Below are 13,022 nucleotides of genomic sequence, written 5' to 3'. Positions count from 1 at the left end.
CTTGCTAGGGTTGTTTCATTGTTAGCAGGTTAGTTTTTTTTAAAGAAATTATTACTTTCATTCAGCAAGGATGCATTAAATTGATCAAACTACCTTTATATTACAAAAGTTTTCTATGTCAAATTTAAGAATCTTTAAAAATGCATCATGGTTTCCTCAAAAACATTAAGCGGCACAACTGTTTTCCTCAATGTCAAATTTGTTTTTGATTTGGCTTCACATTCATGTTTTCATGTCTCTTATTTTAAAGTTAATTAATAGTCGTGTTTCCTGTTTTATGTCATGTGATTCCCTGTTCCATTCATGTGATCCTCTCATGTGTTTTTGCCATGTGGTTCATTAGGGCTGCATCCAAAAACTCAGGCAGCTGACTTGTTGCCTCGCTGCCTTATCAGACAGTGACTTTGTAGACAGCATTTGTGCACAAAGGCACCTCACGAAACGTCTCAGGTTATGACTATAACCATGGTTCCCTGAGAGAGGGAACGAGACACTGCGTCCCGAAGGGGGCGCTATGGGCGTTTCCATAGCGCCCCCTTCGGGACGCAGTGTCTCGTTCCCTCTCTCAGGGAACCATGGTTATAGTCATAACCTGAGAAGGATACATCTATGCTGCCTTCAAAAATCCATCAAATAAAGGTATCTCAGGAGACTGGAAGTGAAGCTAACATTGGATTTGGACATGCCTTCCTACCTTGGAATGCATCCTCTGAAGGCAACATTTTTAAGCTTTCGGGTGCAGGCTAGGTGTGTTCGCTGCGCAGACTGATCGGTGTATGACATCAAAGTACCGCAAGAGCGATTCAAAAGTATACGGAGCCGTCTTCTCTCTAATCGCTCTCGCGGTACTTTGATGTCATAACCCGATCGGTCTGCGCAGCGTCGCTTCAGGTTAAACACGCCTATTGTCTTGTTTCCTTGTTATCAGTTCTGTCTTTTCATTGGTTCATGTTTATTAGTTATACTAAGTCATTGGTTGTTGTTGTCATGTGCTTCCCCATGTTCATGCATTTAAGCCCTTTAATGTTTACCGAGTTTCCTTGTCATGTATTGTTTGTGTAACCTGCTGTCGGTGAGTCTTGTGCTACCAAGTCAAGTCAAGTCATTGTTTATTTTGTATTTGTTTCATTCAATGAACTGGGATCATTACACTCACCTACAGTGGACTTTTTTAAACTGTATTTTAAATCAAATACACACAATTAAATAATATTTTCACTATTTTTGCATAAGCATAGCAGCATTTGCATAGACACAATTATACCTTTAAATTAGAAATTACACTTTATAAAAAAATTCAGTGATATTTACCTTTATCTCAAGCATGATTTTCACTGTTGTCTCCTTGGCTAACAAGTACATTTGTTGTTTACCAACATTGTTGTGAAAATGACACCCCAAATGTGGGACAGTTCTAATTGTTAAAAAAATGGATATAAATATTTTTTACACAGTAAATATTGGTGGTTTGTTTGTGGTTCTCTTTGTTTAGATCAGGGTATATGGGAATAGTTCCCTTCCGTGATGAAGTTAAAGGTGGCAATGGAAATGCCTGTTCAGTGCTGTCTTCTCCCCATAAGTCAATTAATGATCCAGTTTCATGGTTGCTCCATCCATGTGTTTCATCCATGCTTGCTTACTCACCTGTGGATTGTGGGGCTCCCAAACCTCCATATGCTGGCATTAGTTTATTTAACAACAAACAGATGCATTTATACTTTCTCAAAATGTATCTTATGTGCATTTCGAACCACCTCTGAGGTCCTGAATTCATTCTGGAGGACATTTACAATTTCAGTTTTCATGATCAGATAATTATCCAGTAAAAACATTAACCCACAGTTAGTGTAAAAATTCGCAGTCGCATTAGCAGATGGGAAACAGGCCAGCTGAAAAGAACACATTAAACCAGGCCGGGGTGAGTTGCTGATGATTTAACTGGTCTCCAAGCCTGATCTGCTGAAAAGTTTCCAACATGCCTCTAAAACCAATCCAATCCCCCCAGGGTTATGAGAGGTATACTGTGCTTCTTATCACATGAGGTATCATAGTGCAAAGAAAAAGCTTCTGCCAGTGAATTCTGAAACAATATATTCTGACACCTTTTGACACATAGTAAATATACATGCGAACAGATTCGATCTAATACATCAAATGAACTGCCTACCCTTTCTCAAGATAAGGAGACATGTAGTAAAATTTTATGTCAGACAAGTTGAAAGGCAGACATTAAAACAGAAATCTCAATGCAGGGTATCCAAAGATTAAATGAAAGGTTAGTTTCTTTTTTTAATTTAAGACTGCCTTTAAAGAAGGAGATATATCGCACTGAAATATCACATTTTGTTACTGAATGATATCCCAAATCCCAGTTTAATATACTGTAAATGTTGGACTTTGTCTTAATTGTCTCTCTTAAAGAAATGAAAATGGACACAAATGAGACTTGCACCTTGACATGCATGAGTTCCTACTGAGATTTATGACACTGAAATTTGTTGAGATCTTTTCTGAAACAGGTAACAGGAGACTCTATTCAGTTTAGGAGAAACAACAGATATATTATGGCAATTTAATTTTTGATGATCTGACAGCTATAGAAGCCATGCATTTTTTTTTTTTTCTTATCATGATTACAGCTTAACCTTCTTGTGATCTCAGCATAACAAAAGTTATGCTTTTCAAATGCAGTTGCACATTACTTGTGTGAAAATAAGGTTGAGATTCTGAGAAAACAACTTTTGTTATGTCGAGATCACAGGAAAATTGTTAACGTTAAAACACAATGGAACAAAAATAATACTGCATAGCTTTTAAGGGCTTCCATATATAGCCATTTAATTCTCAATTATTATTTTATGGCATGACACCCCAGGTAAATAGAGTAAACTAGATATCACCGTACCTCACCAGCTGATTTATTATATTCAGAATCGTGAATCACAAACAGTTTTAGTATTACAAGTTTTCTGAAATTAAAGTGAGGCATTATCAAATTAAATATGCACTAATTTGCATCAATTTCCAGAACAGAAATCTGAACATTGGATAAAGCCAGGTTCAAAATCGTTTCATTTTTGTGAAATAGTGGAGTTGAATGTTTTTACAGTGGGGATTTTGGATATGTCTTTTTTTTTATCATTCCATAAATCAGAAAATATTGTCAACTGGCAGAAAAAAGTTTTTAGGAATAAAATGTATAAAATCAGGTGCATAATAAATATATAAACCCTTCTGAAAAAACTTATAGATATTTAAAGGTGCTGTATGTATGTTTTTGACTGTACTAAAGCATAAAAATACCATAATATGCTTCAGATATTTAGGAAACATGCTGAGTTCACATACTCGTTTCTTTGAAAACCAATGCTACAGCCAGTTATTTTACTTTGAAATGTGCGCTCCGTGTCGGAATGTCTGTTTTTGTTTTGGTCTGTGCAAGACAGCACATTACCAATTTACCCAATAGTATTTCGCCTCCCCGGGTTGCCAGTTGGCGGAAAACACATGCAGCGAATTGCAGCCTTGGAAGCCAGCGAACAAACTGGGTCAGAGATCGCAGATTCTACCGACCTTAAAAGCCTCAGCATCCATCTAAAAACCTCTATGAAAGGGAGCATATTAAAACACGATATCAACTCATCATAAATCAATAAATCAACTAATCAACTTACAGTGAGTAAGTCTCCTTGCCTTCCAGTGTCAACTGAGCTCGCTCCTGTTGCGTGTCTTCAAACTGGCAACCTGTGTGAGCATTGAGTCTGAGGAGGAGGGGGCGGGGGCGGGGCAAACAATATTTTGAATTTGGACTGCAGTACCCATTTCAACCATTAGCTGTCATTCCTACATACCGCACCTTTAAGTGTTATTGAAGTGGAGATGTCTGTTTCAGTGCATGAGAAAAATCTCATTTTGAGAAAACAGCCTTGTATTGTAATTGAAATCTATGGAAGCTTGTACAAATAAAAAATAAAACATGTAATTGCGACTTATCTCACAATTCTGACTTTTTTTCTCAGAAATGTGAGATATAAACTCACAATTGCGAGAAATAAAGTCAGAATTCTGACTTTTTTTTCCTCGCAGTTCTGACTTTCTTTCTCAGAATTGCAAGTTTATGTCTCACAATTCTGATTTTATAACTCGCAATTGCCTGTTGCAAGATATAAACTCACAATTCTTAGAAAAAAAGTCAGAATTGCAAGTACATATCTTGCAATTCTAAAAGATAAAAAGTCGCAATTATACCTTTTTTTATTTTTTATTCAGAGCCAGAAACAAGCTTCCATAGACATCTACAGACGCAAATAGATAAAGTGCAATAAAATAAACATTTAAAGGTGTATTTTGGATGCTTTCTTTCCACTAGTCTGAAACAACATGTTATGATAAGCCAAATAGCCCAAAATTTCAAAATTGACCAGTGCATGAAAAAAATTATTATTATTTTTTTTTCCTGTAGTGTCTTGTCTTAAACCAAATATAAGGACTTATGTGTAAGTAAAACTACAACTATAATAAAGGCATAATAAAATAAAATGAAATAAAAAAGCAACAACAAACAGCCTTGACTTCTTGAACCTCTGGTGTTCGAGACTGTCTTGATCTCACAGTGAGGTGTGATTGAGTGCAGCACAACAGTCACACTGCAGGTGAGATCTGCAACAAGTACAGTATAGTCAATGCCCTCAGGTGTGTGCACCTTTCCTCCCACCTCAGACAAACAGAACTCTTCTGGTGCTAATTGAAACACTAAATCTAGATAGAATGCATTTCTAACCCAGTTTTCTCTCAGTGTCTGGGGAATTATGTGTATCACTTCTTTCACTGAAATCCCAGTAGCCTTTTCGTTCTCTCACTCTATAGTATCTTATGACGTTTACACCTTAGAAAATGTAAAAGAAAGTAGCAAGAATAATTTTAACTCCCATCTGTGGTGACAAAACATATGTCACTGGCATATGACAGATTAACACTTCTAAGTCAAAAGACTCAACAGAAGTTATGCGACACATGCCATCTTTAAATATCTGCTGAAGAATTGCATTTAATGTTAAAGCAGGTGTGAACCTCCTGCTCTCATTTTCACTTATTTAAAATTATGATTTAGAGTAGTAGTTTGAAATCCAGGGACAGACATGTTAATGTGCCAAGTATTTGGGATGCCATTGGATATTATTTATCTGTCTGTTTCTTGATGCTAATGCCAAATGGACACTCTTTCTAATTAGCGGTGTCGGCTATCCCGCTGCCAAGACAATAACCCATACAGAAGAGCTAAATGACTTTCAGCATGGCACCGCCATAGTATGCCACTTTTCCAACGAGTAATTTTGTTACATTTCTGCCTTGCCAGAGCTGCCTGGGTCAACCGTAAGTGCAGTTATTGAGAATTGGACACATCTACAAGCAGCAACAGCTGTGAAGTATTAGGCCGCATTAGCTTACAGAACGGACAAATCACAGCTCGGATACTGGAAATGGGATTCCAGTGGAATATCACCATGAACCACTGAATGATTTGGCTGGAGTGTTTTGTAAAACACAAAACATTCTCTAAAGTATGGTTTTCTGGCACACAAATGAAGGTTTGCAATTACCAGGAGATGCTCATCACCCAAATGTGGTGTGCCAACTGTTAAACTTTGTTGATGATGAATGATGGACTTTTTTTCTGCATAGTCGGAGGGCTTTTAGGTTCATTTCAAGTTTCCAGTATTGTGGAAGATTTTTTTTTTTTTTTTTTTTTTTGATGATTCATTCTTGTTTCAGCATGGTAATGATCAAGTTCAGAGGTCTTTATAGAACATGGATAGTTAAAATTAGCAAGGGAAAGCCTGACTGGCCTGGTGGGAGTCGTGACCTTAACCCAATCAACTGCATGTTGGATGAATTGGAGCTCAAAATGGCAAGCTAGCTATAATTGGCCAACATCAGTGCTCTGATATGATCTTCTGGTTCAATGAAGGTCATGGTTTTATATAGCATGGTAAAGATATTCTTTGAGCTGCCATCTACTTGTGGTTCTCAACCAGGGGGATGGTGTCCATTAGTGGGCCTCAGCAAACTCAAGATTTGCAACAAGTACAGTATAGTCACAGTATAGTGTTCCCAGTTTTCTTTGGCTTTGTTCATCTGTTAACATAGTTTTTGATTTGCCCTTATGTGTCACACCTGTGTTAGTTTTGCATTGCCAGACCTTTAAACTGACGGCAGAAGGACTGGACTCCAGCAGCTTTCATTGGCCAAAGACCGCCGAGAGGCTGTCTGACTTACAGGTAAAGCAACCAATCATAGTTTGTTTTGTTCTGTGTCACGTTTAGGGGTGTGAAAATGTAATGTTGATGTCCCTATAGCCCGGAACACACCAAACCGACGCTGACGAACTAGTTACGACGAAAGCAGACTGCGGAGTTGGCTCACGTCAGCAGTGTCTGGGTCCAAAATTGCCCTGACACACCAAACCGACGCTCGACACCCGAAGGCCAAGTAGCATGTCCGTTCTGCGCCTACGTAAGAAGAAATTCCTTTCCGTACCAGCAGGTGGCAGTAGCTGAACAGCCGATCAGAATGATCAGATGGCCTGACTGACTGACGAGCTCTGACGGCGATTCAACATGTCGAATCAGCCAGAAAAAAAGCCGACGAGGACCAACTTCAGCCGACGGTGCGGAACACACTGAGAAAACTTAGTCGGCCAACGAACAAAAACTGCCCGACGGCCGACCGTCGGCTTGATGTGTTCCAGGCTTATAACAGACCAATGTGTAAAACTCTTAGATGTTTTTTAAAGAGTATATGCCACAAACTTTACATACTTGACATACTTTTGAAAATCCAGCATTAAAATAAGCCAAAACAACTAAAAATCAAGATATGTCTTATCTGAATTCACATCTTAACAAGAGTCTTGAAAAACCTGGATATAAAAAGTGTGATTTTCAAAGTGTGATTTCTAGACCTGAAAAAGTCATGTAAATTAATAAAATAGTAAAACTCCATGTGTGTTTTTTAGTGCTGTCAATCGATTAAAAAAAATGACCTCGATTAATCACAATTTTTTTCTGTGACTAATCGCGATTAATCACAATTAAAAACACTTAAGTTTTTATAAGCTTTTAATATATTTTATAATGTAATCATTTCACAGTTAATCTCCAAATTAAAACAACATAAAGAAACAACATAAAGACAGTATATTTTAAATACTTGTTTAATGGCATCTTTTTATGAATGAAGGCCAGTATCACTGATATTAATACAGCTACTGATGTCTCCATGAAATTGATTTTTTTCCCCCAGTTTTAAAAATGAATTATAGCCACTCAACATTACAGTGTAATTGAAAGCTATATCATTTTTACATTTATTAGGCTTCAAAAATATAACAACTTTTAATTTAATTGAACTTAGAACAATCCTCACATAAACCCATAATAAATGTCATATTTACCTATGCCTTTCCTACCTGTCTAACATATAGGAAAAAATACAGAAATTGAATAAAGTTATACAGTCTGCACTGCATAATATATAGCCTAAATTAAATATGGATAATCATTATTAAAGCTACAAAATTTAGTCAACAGCAGTGATTAATTTTCTTTGTGACCTTTGTTCTTTCATTATCTTCAATGACAGACGGCATTAGTGGTTGCTGTCACTTTAAGAGCTGCCCCTGCTGCACATGACGTGGATCTCAAACGTGTCACATTTTCTCACAGCTCTTTACTTTCGTTTTAAGACTTTATTTAACTTATTCGTGGTTGCTCTTATTATATTTTTGGCATTATTGTGCGTGTTATTGTTCGTTCAAGAGTGACAGAGAACTCGATTCTGGCGCGCCATCGATGAGCATGATTGCGGAACCGGAGGGGGCGCCCGGGCCTGGGCCCGGGTAACTTTTGAGGTCTGATACAAATATGATATACAAAAATACATAGGCTACAGGTCCATATGTATGCATGATTAATCATTAAAATATTGCAGTCTCGATTCAAACACACTCTCAATCTTATTCCTAAATGACAACAATTCCGCAGTCTATTAAACCTTTAAAGTTACGATCATGCCGGAATATTAATTTAAACCTGCTTCCGCGCTGCCGCTGATCCAGAGAGTGCAGCGCTCATGTAAGCTATATCTCTGAAACAGTGTTTTCAGCTGACAGTATTGCTATTCCTTTGTTGCAAACATACGAAATTTTTGACTAAAAGTTTATAGTCCGGATATAAAAACCAATATTGTGGCATCCGCAACGAAAATTAGTAAATTACCTTTGAAACTAACAGCCACGGCTCGTCTGTAAGAGCCCCACAAAAATATTCTTCCAAACGTAGCCCTCTAAATAAGCTGAAATAATAAATTGTAAATGTGTTCAGCATTATGCAACAAATATTTTTCGGATTTTCTTGATTATTTTAGGACGTAAAGTGAGCAGGATATTAAAATTTAACGTATGGCTCCGGCTGGCATGTAACGTTATTAAAATAAGCTGGGCAGTCGGTCTCGAAGCCCTTCCTAGCTCTACAGCGCCCCACAATTTCCAATGTAAATCTGTGTTGAAAAATGGAACTGCGGCGCGCTGTATTTGTGAGCTGTAGCTGTCCCGCTTATTTTCACAGTTCTTTGGGCATATCGATTTTTAAAAAAAAAAAAAAAACTTTACAGATTCTAAATAAACTTTGTAACTTTGTTTGAAAATTAGCAATTGGCAAAAATGGGTTTTGAGTTACTCCATTTAGTTTGATGAATATAACATTTTCCAAATAACAAAAACAAATCGATAATAGGCCTATAGGCTATATTTTTCTTTTGGAAAACTCGTAATATTCATTTGAATGAAACATGTTTCCCTCATTTGAGTGGGAATTTCTTTGGGGAGTTCTCGGTATTGTGTAACAAATAAAACACTGACAACTTGTAATATTTTAAAACAACGTGTCGTGTTTTAAATTTTGTTACTGCCATGCCATTACCCCTAGACTGAAAAGGGCTGGCATGTAACAGTGTCAATCAACATTAGAGCGCCACCCTCAGTCTGAATAACGCAACGTCTGCCAAACGTGTTCTGCGTGTTCAGCGATTAGAATATATAGCTTGCAAAAAATGTTTAAACTATCATAAACTAGCGCTAAGACCAAGAATCTTCCCTGCCTAAATTTACGGTCAGAAGCCGCTACTGGAAACAAATGTTACGCTTGATAAAGATTGTAGCCTATACATTTATGAAATATATCTAGCCTATATGATGAAATTCGTTCAAAAACTCTGAATAAAACAAGTCTTCATTCATTAATTTCAAACGATTTTACATAATTAATTCATTTAAATTAATAAATATTTTAATAGACTCATTTATAACATAGGCTATAGACATTTATAAATCGACTCATTTATAACATTATATTTTGTTTGGTTGTCTGTTTTGTTTTCATGGGAGAACTGTGATCTATATCTATCTCAAAAAAAAAAAAAAAAAAAAAATACAGATTATCCAGTCATAAATTAAGCTTAAAAGAAAATATAATATATCTGGCATTTAACTTAGGTCACTATTAGCATATAGGCTAGCTAATATTAAATAGTACAGTTTAGGATGTAAAATGTACAATACAGACTAAGATGAAGTCTTTATTTAGCCTACAGTAACAATGATTAAAATGCATTATAATGGAGGATTATGAAAAGTTTTTCTTATTTAAAATGTGGCGCTTCTCTTCCAGTGTGCGAAGTTCTGCAAACCACGCCCCTCTATCACCCCCACCCCGGCCCCCCCTTTTTTCGGTACATTCCGCGATCCATGCTTTGGAGTCAAAAAGGTTGAAATCCGCTGTCATAAATGATTTCTCTTCCATGTGTTTGTAAGAATATTTCAAGTAAATGTCATATTCAGCTTCCTAACTTCGAAAATGTAGCCTGAGTGTTTTATTTGACTAGATTTCGGTTCATTTCTTCATTTTTTTTTTTGATCCAACTGTTCTGTTTTCATCCATTTATACACCCTAAATATATATTTATCTTCCTATTCATGTATCCTTTTCATCAGTCCAGTCCTCTCCCTCTTTTTCCTTGTTTTTGTGTGTTGTGGCCAAATGGATGCACATCTCCACTCCTCATTGTCTTGACCTGGCAATGAGTGCTTCTGCCTGGCTTCAGTATCTGTCCATTTATATGGCTTCTTTTTGTCTGATAATAAAGAGTTACGCCAACAGAAGCACTCTGAAAGGCACATAACAGTGATTACCAAAAGAGGTTGTAAAGGGAAGAAAAAAGGTAAGTAAACACATGAAATGCAGTTTTGAAGGGCACCGCTGATCCTCTATTTTCTTTGATATGACTAATGTTACATATTCTCTTTGGCCTCATTGTTTTCTGTCATACTTTTGTTGCAATATCTAGGAGATGTTGAAGTTTAATTATTTCTAAATATATAAATATTTCTCTTTATGTATAATTGCCATATCTGCAACTTATCCAGTGGCTTTTACAATCAACATGAAATCAAAATGACCTTATGACCCTATTTACTTTCATACTAATGTTGCACAAAAAGCATATATTGGTTATCGGCCAGTATTATTATTATTTTTTAGACCCCCTGTGGTGAAAATCAAGTTTTTAATGTTGTTTATATGTCTATGTGGTGTTTTTAATATGCTTAAAAACAATGTGCAAATTCATGTCAACACCATTGCTGAATATTTTCTCCTTAAAACTGCTGTAAAAAGGTTTGAAATCGCTAGTGTCTGTGACGTCACAAACTACCTTCACATTAATGTGCCGGTGGGCTTTAGCATATCATTAACAGCGAACTAGTCAAGAGAGAAGCCAGGTTATCCCGGTATATTTTTCTGTTCGTATGAAAAATTGTGATTTAGCAATATGGCGGGTGTATGATGTATGTAACGATGTTATGAAGAACTATATGCCTTTCTCCACTGATGTTCTAAGTTGTTAAAGCGTTTGTAGGGAAACTTATTGTTAGAAGGCAGCTGTCTTACTCTGACATGGTGAACGGGAACATGGTTTGTGTAACATTAGCATCAGATTAGCTGTTTGATTACATAGTCAAGCAAAAGGCTAATCATATTAATTACCGTTATGTGTCCGATGTTGTAAAGATTCGTTACCATTGTGCAGCGTTTACCTCAGTAAGTTGACCGAGTGGATCTCTGAGCTGGTGTGAGCGAGTGGAGGCGGGGCTGATTTGCATATTTATTAATCCGCATATATTAAATGAGGCAAGGGTGTAGAGTTACATTCAAGCTATTTTAAGGCATGAAGATTTTTTTTTTTTTTTTTCACAGGAAAAAAAAGTTTCAATATGTAATTTTGGTGATCAAAGATGAGTTTTAAGGGATAAAATTACTGACTACAGGGGGACTTTATTTATTATCAGCAGATGCTGAATACTTCATAAATGCTTATTTCCCCATTTTTACATTTAGCCGATAGATTATCTCCTCACTCTCTTTAAAAAACATTTTAGTAAATATCAAAATGAATAACCATCATAATGTTTTGGTGCCTAAATTCACTTGTTATATTTAATACAATTGATTTTGGTTTTAAATGTTTTATTTTTAATGCATTTAGACAACATGTAACAATGAGCTGTAGATTAATCCAAAGATGATGCAGAATGATTAAGAATTGCTTTAATAAACACAGCCGATAACACAACTACCATATTTTAACATGAGATAATGAACAGAAGGAACAGAGGGCTTAAATACACAGATGGAGATCATTAATGGAACAAGGAACAGGTGAGAACTAATTAGAAACCATGACAACTAATAATGAACTACAACTCAGGTAAATGGTGGCAATGAACACTGTGACTAGAAACAAAACTAAACAGAATAGAACAAGACAACGAAGTAGAACATGACTATGGCTATATCTGATTGTTGTTAGTATGTGGCTTTCACATTCCAGTTAATTCCTGATGGACAAAAACAAGCCCTAATATCTAGTCCAAGGTTGATTTTTTTTTTTTTTTTTTTTTTTTTTTTTTTAGCTATGTTAGATGAACTTACCTGCATTTGTTTAAAAATGCCTGAAATAGAGATTTAGAAAACTTTAGCATATTGTTTCTGACTGTGGCCTGGTTTCAGGCTATTTCTGATTAGAGCCGGTGTCATTTTTTTCATAAGACCAAGCAACTCGTTGAACTGCTACCCTATGTGTCTGTCTGCCTTCCACAATAAAAGGATGTATGAGAATCTTCCCTCCGGTGCTCTGTATCGATTGTACACGTAAGGATCGTGTACTGTTCTTCAACATTCTGTTTGAGCCAAAATGGCTGTTTGTTTGTCAAAAACAGGGCAAAGTTATACAGAGAGGGTCAACTGACACAGTTGTGTTTTTGAAGCTTTACTTCTGCAACTGTAGATGGATTGTGCTTCGGGGACCTGGCAGCGTTCACAGGATGAATGAGCGTCTTTGTGAAGTTTCAAGGAAAGGTCTTCTATAAATCCTTTGCAAAATGATGATGCTTGTTGATTTGTTCTCCTTACCTTCCTTGTTCCCCTCTGTTTAAAATCTATCAAGAGACTGTCTCAACGTTTTATTGACAGAAAGACTCTGGCTCTGGGGATTACGCCCCATTCATGCGGTGGTCAATAGTCCGAAAAGGTTTTCTTGTTTACAGGTTAGTATACAACACACTGTTTTGTTCCTTTTGTGTTTGCTGTAATCTTTGAATGGCTGGAAATTGAAGGTTGTTTTGTGCATACGTCGCTGACTTTATCGAATCGCAACATAAAACCTTTAAAGTCTCTCTGTCTCTTTCAAAGCTCATTTGTAGACAGTTTTACACTATGTGCCAACTGAATTTGCATGAAAATACTTGTTAAGCCTGCAGTGCCAGCTAATGCCACCAATTCCTCTCCCACTCTGTCCTGACTGGTTTTTCTCTACTCTGACTGAATGTGTTCCTAAGTAGGACAGAAACATGTTTTTGTACAACTCAATGTGCTGTAAGCCCTTAAAATCATCCTACACTAATATTTGCT

At 36.5% G+C, this 13,022-nt stretch overlaps 2 long non-coding RNA genes across 3 annotated transcripts in view; both read left to right on the top strand.

The window, feature by feature from the left end:
* The window catches only part of LOC127509570 (uncharacterized), a 138,285-nt gene that overhangs the window by 102,112 nt on the left and 23,151 nt on the right, over positions 1-13,022 (top strand). The window lies entirely within an intron of this gene.
* Positions 570-7,001, top strand: LOC127509575 (uncharacterized). Its single transcript, XR_007929282.1, has 2 exons — positions 570-6,278; positions 6,357-7,001. It is a non-coding gene; the product is annotated as an uncharacterized LOC127509575 (long non-coding RNA).

The sequence above is a fragment of the Ctenopharyngodon idella genome, chromosome 1 (genome assembly GCF_019924925.1).
Source record: "Ctenopharyngodon idella isolate HZGC_01 chromosome 1, HZGC01, whole genome shotgun sequence".
Classification (NCBI taxonomy): Eukaryota; Metazoa; Chordata; class Actinopteri; order Cypriniformes; family Xenocyprididae; genus Ctenopharyngodon; species Ctenopharyngodon idella.
Note: the sequence above shows the minus strand (reverse complement) of the source record. Positions and strands in the feature narration are given on the sequence as shown.